A 13,370-nucleotide genomic window follows, 5' to 3' on the forward strand; every position below is an offset into this window, starting at 1 on the left:
GCTGGTCTTCAGTATCAACCTTTAAGAAAACCACATCCCTGTGTACTTCAATCTTGTTTCTGTCTGTGAGATAAATTCGGTATCCTTTTGTCTGTTCGCCGTAACCAACAAGTATTCCTTTCTCATTTTTGACATCTAGTTTACGCCTCTTTTCTTTTGGATGATACTGGTGTTCCAAATTCTTTCAATAAAGTTACATCAAAAGACCTTTTAAACCAAAGTTCGTATGGAGTAGAATTCTTTTTATTACTTTCACCTATTCGATTTAAGACAAACACGCTGGTGTTTATTGCCTCAGCCCAAAACGATTTGTCCAACTTCTTACTGTGTATCAAAGTGCGTGCAGCCTCCACTATAGTCCGATTTTCCCGTTCAGCACGGCCGTTTTGTTCCGGTGAATAAGCACAAGTTCTCTCATGCCTGACTCCTTTACTCTCCAGAAAACTCCTTAATTCTTCATTTATGAATTCCAAACCATTATCACTTCTGAGAGTTTTTAATCGGTTTCCAGCCTGATTCTCCAACATTGCTATGAAAATTTTAATTTTCTCTTTGGCCTCGGACTTATTCTTTAAGAAATACACAACTCTGTAATTTGAATAATCATCCTTAAGCAGAAGGAAATATTTGGATTGACCCAAGGATTCCACTTCAAATGGTCCACAAAGATCAGTATGCACTAACTCTCCAATTTGCCTTGCTCTAGACTGACTCACACTGAAAGGAACTCGATGTTGTTTGCCCTTAAACAAACTTTATGTTACTTTGCTTTAAAACCTGCTTGACATGCTGAAAATTCACATGGGCCATTTTACAGTGCCAACTATTGACGCTTTCAACTACATAAGCAACATTAGAACAATAATAACAAAAATAACATTTTAAACAGTTTACCGCTCCGCATGGCTATGGCTCTAGTACAATTTTTACTATCAACAATTTTACACTTTTCTTTTGAAGATTTTATCAACATACCCTTATCTAAAGCTTTACTTACTGAGAATAGGTTTATCTTCAGCTGTGGTACATACAAGACGTCTCTCAATTCTGTTCTCATCCAACAACTGCCATTCCAAGCCTCTAAGACTATCAGTCCAACACCCATAACGTTAATGAGTGAACCATCACCAATTTTAACTGTCCTGTTAGCTGAATAGTCTGAAAATGCAAAATTGTTAACATCATGAGTCATGTGATCTGACGCACCACTGTCTAAACACCAATCACAACCATTTAGCTTGGATTCATCGATTAAAGTAAACGCCTGTGGTTGATTTCCCAATTCCAGCAAACTTACGAAGACATTGCCACTTTCTTCACCTCTATGTGATGATCGTCCATGTTTATTCCAACAATTTTGAGCAGTATGACCATTTTTATGACAGTAGCCACATTTTAATTGTGCAGATCTACTATTAAATCTGCCATGTGCATTATGAGTCCTTGAATTTCCGAGACGAGCATAAAAACAGTCTTTTTTTAAATGTCCAGGCTTGTTGCATGCAAAGCATTTAATATCTACTCTTGGATCTACTTTATTCCTATTTTTAGAAAACAATGCACTGACTTCAAAATCATTTTGCTGACCTTTCTTATTCCTGTCTTCTTCCACTAGTAACCGTGATGTTAGATGGTTGAGAGTTTGTTGTTCAGCAGGAGTTGATTCCCATGCCGAAACGAAATACTTCATGTTATCAGGAAGAGACATTAGAATTTTAGTGACAATCATTTTATCACTAAGCTCTTCACCAAGATGCTTGAGTTGGGTTTTTAAATCTTCTAATTGTGAAATAAAATCAGCAATGCTTGAGCCATTGTACTTTAAATTAAAAAACTTTTGTTGAAGCAAGTGTACTGATACTTCCGACTTATGTTCATAAATTGCTATTAGTTTGCTCCACATTTCTGAAGAAGTAGTACATGATAGAATGTGATTTACCGGTTTTTCCTCCAGCCTTGTTACTAAAACCTCCTGGGCTTTTGCATCTTTTTTATCCCATTCATCTGTGTTAGTTTGTGGCCTTCCTTGTTCTCCTGACACAATTCCATATAATCCCTTGGACTTTAGCACTATTATCATCTGGAACTTCCAAACATTCCAATTGTCCCCATTCAACTTTACGATAACTCCTTCTTTTTGATCCATGGCTGATTTAAAAAACTTAACAAGTCGTTACACCGCGTTAGTCCTTACAACCGCCACACAATTTTTACGACGTGTTCCCGACAAAAGAAACGAAAAATTAAAAATAATCCGGACTTATTTTTTATTCGGTACACAAGCAGTTATCGACAGAAGTTATTGTTCTAGATATCGATACTGGAGCTCATCCCTGGTGTACTATCGTAACCTCAAAAAGAACTCGTGTGCCCCGTTTTCTTTTTCACTTTTTCGGCTTTCAAACCTTCATTTGGCTACCTGGGCCCATAACCTTTTGCAGAGTAGCTCTTGTAGACTTAATAAAACACTTTGGGAACTTTAACTGTTTAATTATATATGGTAAAAGTGCAAAATACAAAGAGTGAAAAGACCGGCTACATAATTTCTTATAACTTGTTTGTAGACTCCTACTTGTTGACATTTAACATACAGTAATAAACTAATTTTCAGTGTTTTCTCTAATAATACCTAAAATTGATTTAAAAATTAAGTTTGGTACTTTATCCTAATTTTGAATTAAGTACTTACCGTTGCCGGGAAAAAAACTGAAAAACACCAAAAGCCGTTTGGTAGCCGTACCTTGAAGCTTAAGTAAGTTTACCAATTTGGTCTAAAAAGTGTTTACAAACTAACGAAAAATGATCTTTTTTCGAAAAGATTTTATCTTTCTATGCTCCCTGTATGCATGGTAAATGCTTGTTGTTTTTGATACTGGCACAGCAGGTAGCAGGTTAAATTTGGTGTAGAAAGTAAAACAGGGTGGTCAAAATGCGAATATTAACTTTATATCAAGAATTAAGTACAGAAGAAGTATTTTTTAAAATAAATTGTTCAAAGTGACCTCCGTTTGAAACCAAACAGTACCCCAAACGATCATAAAATGCCCTTTTGACGTTATTAATAAATATGTCACTCTACCTGCTACCTACCCTGCCAGTATCAAAAACAACAATCACCTACCATGTATACAGGGAGCATGGAAAGATAAAATCTTTTCGAAAAAAGATGATTTCTCGTTAGTTTGTAAACACTTTTTAGACCGAATTGGTAAACTTACTTAAGCTTCAGGGTACTAAAGACACACCCGTCAAGTTTTACACTTGTAGTTCCAAAACAACATGGTCTAACATGAGCTTAAAAATTTAACACGTAAAATCTTATGTTGCACGTTAAAAAAAACGCACTGTATGTGACCAAAAATGTAAATAGTGGTCAATTTTCATTGAAATTATTTCAATATTGATATTAAGTTAATGGATTTACGGCATAAGGCTGAACATCTGCCTATCAAGTACTATAATTGTAAAGAAAACATCTTTGTGCTGCTGCAATGTTCTTTTAAAACAATAAATCCAATACTTAATAAATATACATTTTTAAATATTTCATTTAGTCGAACTTACCCCTTCCTATAAATACCATCTCAGAAGAATGTAATGTCTCCACTCTGTGAAGATGGACTATCAAATAGTAATACCAAACCACGGACAACGCCTGTAATCCCTTGGGTATTAAGTGCATATTGTGCACCCGAGCATCCACTGTGACGTCACCCGGCGTATCGCATTGAGAAAACAAGTTCTGATGATTTGGTCTGATGATTGATGTTCTGGAACTTGGATCTGTTGTGATGTCAAATGCCAACTTGTCACTTGGCTTTTGTTTTGTTGTGTCAAAAAAATTAACATGCAGCTAAAATAATTTTATTTTTATTACAATAGTCTAATAATTGGTGAAGATTATACATTGAATTCAAGTAAATGTATATTTTTCAATGGTCATAATGCACACAACGCCTGCTAGCCCAGGTAAGATTACAATGACAATTAGGCAATTTCATACCTAACCTATATAATCTCTACTGATGCATCACTTGTATACATTACTAAACATTTGTCTAGTTTGACAATTTTTTAAGGGTGGTTCAACTAACAAATTGGGCCTATTTCACAGATCTGTATCCTGTATATGCTGAATACTTCACTACTTTTCCATGTGGATGAGAAAATATAACTTTTATGAAGAAATTGACCTAAGCGAAGAACAAATTACCCACTAAGAAGATTGCAACATATCAATCAAGTTGAAGAGTGAAATTGTTGGGTTCAACTACTTACATTAGAATGGTGAATAAAAAAGCAAGGTTTAAGGTCAGTATAGTGATTTTACTTAAATTAACATTCAAATGAAAACCAATGCATTTTTCATTATTGTTTTATGTTTAACAATTATCATTGTACACTTTAGTAATCGGCATTGCTCAACATTGAGTTAATATGTATTATACAATGTCTTGAATGTGATGAAATGGAAGGGACCTAAGCCTAGTCTATAAAGCAAAATTTAGTTTTAGTTATATTATTAATATTATGACTAAGAATAGAATCAATGCTTATGACCAAAGTAGTTTATAAAAAAATAATTTAAATTTAGTATTAGTTATAACTGAATTCACTTAAAAACCAAAATTTTTTATGGCTAATACTAAAATTAAATCTTTTTGCCTTTTTTGCACCTGCAGTATGGTTAACCTGGCATTGACATGAATATTATCACAAAAGTTATAGTTTTTAGGTACATGATTTTATTAACTTTTTCAGCTACAACTTTTTATGAAATATTTACTATTTATGTACTGGCACTGGCACAGTCTATATGTCATGTAATAACCTCCATAAACTTATCATTTATAATCACCTTCAATTTTTACAGTGAGTACTAATACCTACTAATACTTAAACTAAATTTTAAAGTGGGCTTTACTTTTTGCAAAAACACTTGAAACCTTATTTTTATAGGAGGTTTTGGATTCTACAAACAATCCTTAACATATTTCATGCAACATACTCCATACTGATATTCAATTGTTTTCAAACAAATGTCAAATACACTTTTCAAAATTATAGGTCCTACAACTTTTACTTAAAAAAATTGAAAAAAATTAAAATCAGCTGTTCAAAATGAACTCTATGTACTGTTACACTAACCAAGACGGTTTATTATCTTTTTACATTTTTTTTAAAAATGTCATCAATAATTTTTGGGGATGTTAATCTGATTTATTGGAAAATTATTGGTGTCAAATTATCAATATTTACAGGACAATTGTGGTACAAGTTGCATGGAACGTATTTAGAATTGTTTGTTTCTAGAATCCAAATTATACAATAATAAAGAAGTGTTGCCATTTAAAAGATCAAAAATATTTTAAATACCCAGTTTTTGGGCCCTGTATAATTCCATTTCATATAACACAAGCAGAGGTTAATAAAATTAAAAACATGAGGGTTCAAAAATTTTTGTGAAAAGTTAGTCTTTTTAATTTTATTGAACTTAGGCAGCATGCATGATACAAAAGCACTGTATGTAGTGTTATCTAAATGCATGTTTGAAGGAACAGTAATAATCTAATTCATATAAGTGTCAATTCTTCAGATCAAATGATGGCTACGAAATTACTTAGATGATACAACATTTGCTTATCTAGTACCATGATTGTAAAGCAAACATACAGGGAGTTACAAATTCGATGCATTAGCTATCTCAGAAAGTATAGTTGATAGAGCTTTAGTTAAATGGAGGCAAAGTTGCGCATTTTATTGCTAAATAATTTGGTAAAAAAAAATTCAAAAAAGTTTCATTACATCCGGAGGTATCCGACAAAAACCGGAAAAGTCAAATTTCTATTTTATTTTTTTACCACTTTAATCAGTGGCATCTTCTGGAGGCACATTTTCTTCAAGAAAATAGTTTTAGTTTTCAGCTCAAACATTACTTTTTTATCGAAAAGTAGTAGTCCATATTACTTTTTTAGTTACCAACGTCAACTTCAAATTTTCAAATACCGACCTCAACTTTTTATTTCATTTTTTAGCTACAGACCTTCTGAAACTAATGATGTGTCACACTTGTCAAAAAATATACCTAGTGTACTCGTATTATGTACTTGGTATTTTAAGATTTTTTAAAAAAATAAGCAATTGAAATTGATATGTTGTCATAATGAGTAGATAATTTAGTTTTATATAATTTAATAAATAGGTTCATGGCTCCTTCAAAAAAGAGCGAGAGTTTCTTATGGTACTTTTCATTTATTTAAAAAAAAAATATGTTTTTTGTTAGTTATTATTCAAACATGCATTTAGATAACACTACATACAGTGCTTTTGTAACATGCATGCTGCCTAAGTTCAATAAAATTAAAAAGACTAACTTTTCACAAAAATTTTCTGAGATAGCAATGCTAATGCATCTAATTTGTAACACCCTGTATTTGTGCAGCTGCAATGTTTTTTTTTAACAATCCAATACTTAAGTTCAATTTTGTTGTTATGTCAACTAAAGTTCGAATTTGTCACTTTGCTTTTGTTTTTATTATTTATGTTATGTCAAATAGATTCCCATGCAGCTAAAATAGTTATATTTGTAATTTTAATACAATATTTCAATAATAGTTGAAAATTAGACAATAAAACCAAGTAAATTCTTCTGATTTTTTAGATAATTTGATTATTCAAGCTATTCCCTTTCTATAAATAATATCTCAGATAGACAGGAATTAACATTAAGGTTGATTTGATTATTTTAATCAGAGTAAACTATTTGGGAAGCTACAAAAGGTATCTTGTAAAACTGTGACAGTCCAAATTTTCTATGTTTTATAATGTAACATCTTGTATATTATTGAATTTTTGAATTTACTCATTGATTGTTTGATCAGGAAGACTTGTTACATCTAGCGTGCACCGTTTTGTGATTTGTGTTTTTTTATAAGCTATGTGATAATATATATCAGTTTTAATTTAGGCTGGGCAATTTTTTTTAAAACAAAAATTAGAAATGTTTTTTTTTTTTGTTTTGACTATGCAGGGTGGAGCATAAATTTGTGGCAGATAAAATATGGGTATTTTTAAATAGAACCACATTTTTTAATACATTTTAAATTCTACACTTAATTCTTAAACTTTTACTTTATATACAGGGTGTTACAAATTCGATGCATTACCATTGCTATCTCAGAAACTATTGTGGTAAGAGCTTTAGTTCAATGGAGAAGTTGCGTATTTTATTGCTAAATAATTTGGTAAAAAACATTCAAAACATTTTATTACATGCGGAGTAAATTCCAAAATAATCATTAATAAAGTGGTAAAAAACAAATAGAAATTTGACTTTTTTGGTTTTTGTCGGAAATCTCCGGATGTTATAAAAAGTTCATTTAAAAATTTTTTTAGGTATTCAGCTGAACGTTGTTGACGTTTTTTATGTACTTGTCGTAATATTATTTTCTTTGTTTCAGATATTCTCCCGGTGAAGCGAGATGCATAAAAAGTCGTACAGGGGAACACTGGAATTCTTATTTATTTTACTAATATACTAAAGATTGGGGCGCGGGTTGTGTGTAGTTTTATTTGCTATTTCGATTTGCTGTTATGTCATATGAAACATTTTCCTATCCACAATATTTGGCCGCATAATTTTTATTTAATGTCCGACTAAATGGGGATGTATTACAAGAATTATCATTCCTTTAAATGTCAATCTACGCATGGCGAACTGAGTAACTGTGCAGAAGTTGACATTGGAATTGAACCACACCAGCAATCAGTCATTAATATCTATCAAACGTACAATTTATTTTCCTGACTGATCAACATCCTACAGCAAAATTAACTTTTTGTGTCTGCTCAGCTTCGATTTACATCGAAGAATCAACCTTTTATCAAGTGGATTTTCTAAGAACGAGCCAGAATGTTTATTATTAGAACTTCAAAAAAACCGCGTCTTTTAATGTGTATACAAACTTAGAACGCGCTTGAAACACTTTTTTACACTCAAAAGTTTACACATTGTTTTATTTTGTACCTTCCTTGCGATTAATCTCTTTGAGTAAAACTTCTTTTCTTTGCTACTACGCCTTTTTATAAAATTTCAGTTTGAAGTTTATTAGATGTCAAATATTGTATGACGGATTTTTTGAAATCTGTGATCGAGATGGTTTCTTGTTCATTTTGTTTGTACAACATATATGTATGCGTTCGCCATAGATGTGATCAAAAGTAACTCGAAGGCGACTATCTTATCAGATAGATCGACAGATTCGTTAGCCCTGATATAAACCCAAACAGCTTCAGGTTTTAGTTTTACCCCTATTGTGCCTCTCACCTCGATCATTTTGTCAGTATGTTTACTTGACAGCATAAAAACATTTATGTTGTCTTTCCAATTTATAAAAATTAGACCCTCCCTACTCTGCTGCGCAAATATTTGACCTTTTTGAAGTTTCTTTAATACAACTGCTTTTGGCAAACCACATCGTTTTTTCCGTACCGTACCTACTAAGTGAGTATCTGAATCGATTAATCGCATAGCTAAAGGAATGTTGGTGTACAGGGTGTCCCATTTTCGACACTTTTGTAAGGTATCTCACTTATTTTTAAAGATACGGGGTTGCGGTTTTTGCGACAGTGTGTTACTTTTTTGTGAAATTTAACATGGCGTCAGCAGAATTGTCATAACCCATTTCCCCCAATAGCAAGCTGTCGTGAATTTGACGTGATTTTACCGTCATCTGTTACGTCGAAATCACCAATAAAATGATGTCGCAGTAACGTCGCTGAGACGGGTGTAAGTCACAGCCCACTGACGTGATCATTGATACGTGATAGTGACGTTACAGATGACGTGAAAAAACACACACAAGAGGTGAAAACGGATTCTTATAGATATTTTTCCGTAGAATCCAGTGACGTAGTTTATTTTTTGCTGAAATCTTTCGTTTTTTAATTATGACATAAACATATGTTGAATATAAAACACCTTGTATCACAACGTAGTACCCTGCTGTGGTGGGTAATTTGATTAAGCACAACAAAAAGTTGTATTTGATTTTTATGGCTTTTTTAGAAAAATTATATAAATTTTTACTTGCTTTTCTCCAATCCTTCCATTCCTTACGTGGCACTGGGACAGAACTCAGAATATCTGTTAATTCACACCATAGTTTTGACACGTCTTTGTAAGACACTCCATTTGAAAGTTTTCCGGTTTGTAAAATTGGGGTTTTCTTTATAAATTCCATCATAATTCACTTTTGTTCTTCCGTCATCGGAGAACTTTTAGTTTTTAAATCTATAAACATAACACATTATAACAATAAATTAACGTAAAAGTAGATTTTCTTACCCATTTGTCAGACTTTAATTTGGTTACCCATCAATAAATTATTAATCACAGCTATACAGGAACAAATGTTACAATAATAATAAATTAAATAACACCGTTCAGGGGGGCAGCCGGCAGGGTAAAGTAAACCCAGCTGATTCCACTTTTTTTTATCAATATTTATTATTAGATTACCCACTAAACAAAATAACGTCGCTGTTTCAATACAATTTAGTTTCTATGTTTCTTTGTTTCGTTATTTATTTGACACATTTACATCTTTTTTAAGTTTAAACGTTCGTTATATGTCCCGCAACTCAACATTTTCCCTGTTACGTGAAAAATGTTCCTTTTTAGTTTTGACTCCGTTACGAATCTGCAACAAACCTGTGTCAACTTACAAACGTAAGTTATGGAGGGCCAATATACCCGTTTTAATGTTAAAACTCTGACACCTTAACCGCTGACAAATATGAGAAGTTCGACGCAAGCACTCTTGGTCGCACTTCCCAAGCTTTAGTTGATAAGGTTTAGTATAAGTAACAGTGTACCGTAGTTTTAAGTGTCTTTATTAATCCAACTTTGTATCGCACAAGTAGTTGTTAGTAAAGTCCGCTCTTCATATTTGATTGTCGTTTTTTTAAAAAGGTTTTTAGTCGGTCGAAGAATAAAATTGGCGCAGTCGGTAGGATTTGCTGAAACGTTTCGACAAAAATCGCGAATAGTTCTGTTTCAACGGTTAATTCGGCAAATTCGGAAAAAGTGCTTCACCGCTAAACTTCTCGAAGAAATCAATCAAGAAGAGGAAGTCCAGGGATTCGAAGACACACATCGCTTTGTTCCTATTGGCAACCCTTAGACGTAGGAAGTCCAGGGATTTGAAGACACACATCGCTTCACTCCTATTGGCATTAGAAAATAAGTGCTTCAGGAATGAAAATTCTACTAATTTTGTAAGTTACAATTGAAACATTTTAATTTTGCTCATACATTTTTATTTCTATTGTTTTTGTTTAACGTTGTATGTATATAGTTTATTTTAAAATAATTTTTATACATTAACTCGATGTATAGATAAAGTGCGAATTATTCAGTTTAATTTGCAAGATAAATGTCAGACTCTGAACAAGAACTTGACGAAATAATTAACAAGTTTAATCTTCCAAACTTTCGAAGTTTAAAAACAGAAGTTAAAACTAAAAAATAATTTTAATAAAATGGAACCCTCAGTTTCAGTAGCTCTAGTAACTCAAGTTAATTACCAGCTATTAAGACTTTATGTTGATACAATTCCTAATTTCGATGGCAATCCACATACATTGTCAATTTTCATTAATAATTGTACAAGTTTAATTAATGCTTTCTATAGACCAGAAGATGAAATTCTTAATAATTTTATTGTTAGAGCTATTATTGGGAAATTATCAGGTCGAGCATTGAGTTTAATTGGCTCAAGAATTAACGAATTAAATACATGGCAAGACATTAAAAGTGCACTTGAACTTAGCTTTGGCGACCAAAGAAATTTAGATTGTTTAGTACAAAACTTAATTTCATTGTCTCCAAGTAAAAATGAAACACCATACACATTTGGTATGAGATGTCAGGATGCACGTTCTTTGATCTTTACCAAGTTAAATTCTTTAAACTTACAACCCACTGATAGAATTTTAAGAATTAGAAATTATGAAGAACTTGCTCTAAAAACTTTTATTAGAGGTCTGTCAGGACAATTACAAAATAATATTAGATTGCGTGACCCCAATTCACTCGAAAAAGCAATGGCACTTGTGATTGAAGAAGAGAATTTCTTATATGCACAAAATAGATCAAATTCAATTAATGGACAGTCAACATTTAAACCCTTAACTAGAATGACACCATTAAATCAGAATTTTTATCAAAATCACAATCAGAGACCAACCACTAACAATTTTTCGAACAATCAAACACAGTTACCACGTTTGATGTCTAATTTTAATCCATTTAGAAATACAAATAACAACAATTACATGAGACCACCGAATTTTCAATACCAAAACCAACAACCCCAATTTAGACCAAACTACCAAAACCAACAACCCCAATTTAGACCAAACTATCAAAACCAACAACCCCAATTTAGACCAAACTTCCAAATGAATAACAATAACAAACCACCATTGTTTGCGCAAAGATCTCAATCCCAATTCAATCAATTTAACAATAATAATCAAAGACAATTCAGTAACAACCATAATTTTTCAAGAAATAATCCTCGATCAGATGAACTGATGGATACTTCATCAGGAAATACTCGATTCCAAAGACCAACCCAAAAATTTACTTCAACTGAATTACATCAACAAGACATTAACCCCAGTCTAGACGTAAATAATATTCAAGAAAATCAGTTCACTGAACCTGATTCCAATCCTGTTAATTACAATGAAACTTACTTCAATTACACTGATAACGAAGACTGTTATCCTATCACTCCTGCTTACCCAGCTGAAATGGAAAATATTAATTACACATATTCTCCAAATTTGCAGACTGATTTGTATGCAAATGTAGACTATTCACAAGAATTTATTGAAAAAATTCAACCATGTCAACCAAGTGAAAATTTTTCTATGACCAGCCTTATGAACGAGAAGACGTAATTAATCTAAACACAATTAACTCCGATTTACCATACATTTATATACCGGAAATCGATGCAAAACTGTTAATTGACACAGGTAGTACAAAAAGTTTACTTTCTGAAAAAATTGTTAATACATTTTACCCAAAGTGTAAATATAAAGAAAATTTTCAAATTCCAACAGCTCACATGATTACTTATCATGATGATATAGTTGTAATTCCAATTTTTCAAACCTTCAAAAAACCAGAATTAAAACATAAGTTTTTCGTATTCAATTTTAGTAATAAATATGATGGACTTATAGGTTTTGATTTATTTTCACAATTACAAGGAATATTAGATAGTAACAAAAAACTTTTAATAACACCTGAAGTCAAAATACATCTATTTTTTGAAACTGATCAACAACATGAAAATCAAAGAATTTCAAGGAAAAATATATCAAATTATACAGTTGTAATTTCTCCTAGATCCAAACAAATAGTTAAACTACCCGTAGATTACCCAAACGGAATAGGCATATTTAACTATTTAAAATTCAATGATTTAGTTGAAACACCAGAAGCTTTAGTAAATATAAAAGACAATTTTGCTTTTACTACTATAACAAATGCTAGAGACAATCCAATTAAAATCGATATTTCAAGCCCTTTTCATGTTGAACCTCTTAATATACAAGAACTAAATTTTATTGAAAAGATGGAAATCGATAATGATCAAAATGATTTTAACAAAAGTAATGATAATTTACTGAAAGCAAATTTAAAAAATCTTCGTTTAAATCATTGCAATCTAGAAGAAAGAAAAGCAATTCGTGACCTTTGTTTAGAATATCGTGATATTTTCTACTGCGAAGAAATTCCATTGACGTTTACTAATCAAATAAGACATAAAATAAACCTAACTGATGAGACACCTATCTTTACTAAAACATATCGTTATCCTGAGCTTCATAAAGCTGAAGTTAAATCTCAAATAAAAAACTAAACTTTTTCAACAGAAAATGGACATTACGAATTCAGACGAATGCCTTTTGGTTTAAAAAATTCTCCTTCCACTTTCCAAAGAGTTATGGACAATATATTACGCGGATTACAAAATGAGGAATGTTTAGTTTATTTAGATGACATTGTAATATTTAGTACATCTTTACAAGAACATATGAATCGACTAAAACATGTTTTTGAGAGACTTAGAAATGCGAATTTTAAAGTACAACTTGATAAGTCAGAATTTCTCAGAAAAGAAGTTAGTTACTTAGGACATGTTATAACTCCTAACGGTGTTAAACCTAATCCTGATAAAATTAAAGCAATTAAAGACTACCCTATACCAGAAACGCCAAAAGAAATAAAAAGCTTTCTTGGATTAATTGGATATTATCGAAAGTTTATCAAAAACTTTGCTCAAATCACG

General features: G+C 31.7%; 1 long non-coding RNA gene across 1 annotated transcript; it reads left to right on the top strand.

The window, feature by feature from the left end:
* The first annotated feature begins 3,836 nt into the window (after positions 1-3,836).
* Positions 3,837-8,070, top strand: LOC145738198 (uncharacterized). The gene is made up of 3 exons (XR_014180634.1): positions 3,837-3,969; positions 4,115-4,311; positions 7,461-8,070. It is a non-coding gene; the product is annotated as an uncharacterized LOC145738198 (long non-coding RNA).
* The last annotated feature ends 5,300 nt before the right edge of the window (positions 8,071-13,370 follow it).

This window comes from Ips typographus, linkage group LG15 (assembly GCF_016097725.1).
Source record: "Ips typographus isolate SLU linkage group LG15, UJ_Ityp_2.0, whole genome shotgun sequence".
Classification (NCBI taxonomy): Eukaryota; Metazoa; Arthropoda; class Insecta; order Coleoptera; family Curculionidae; genus Ips; species Ips typographus.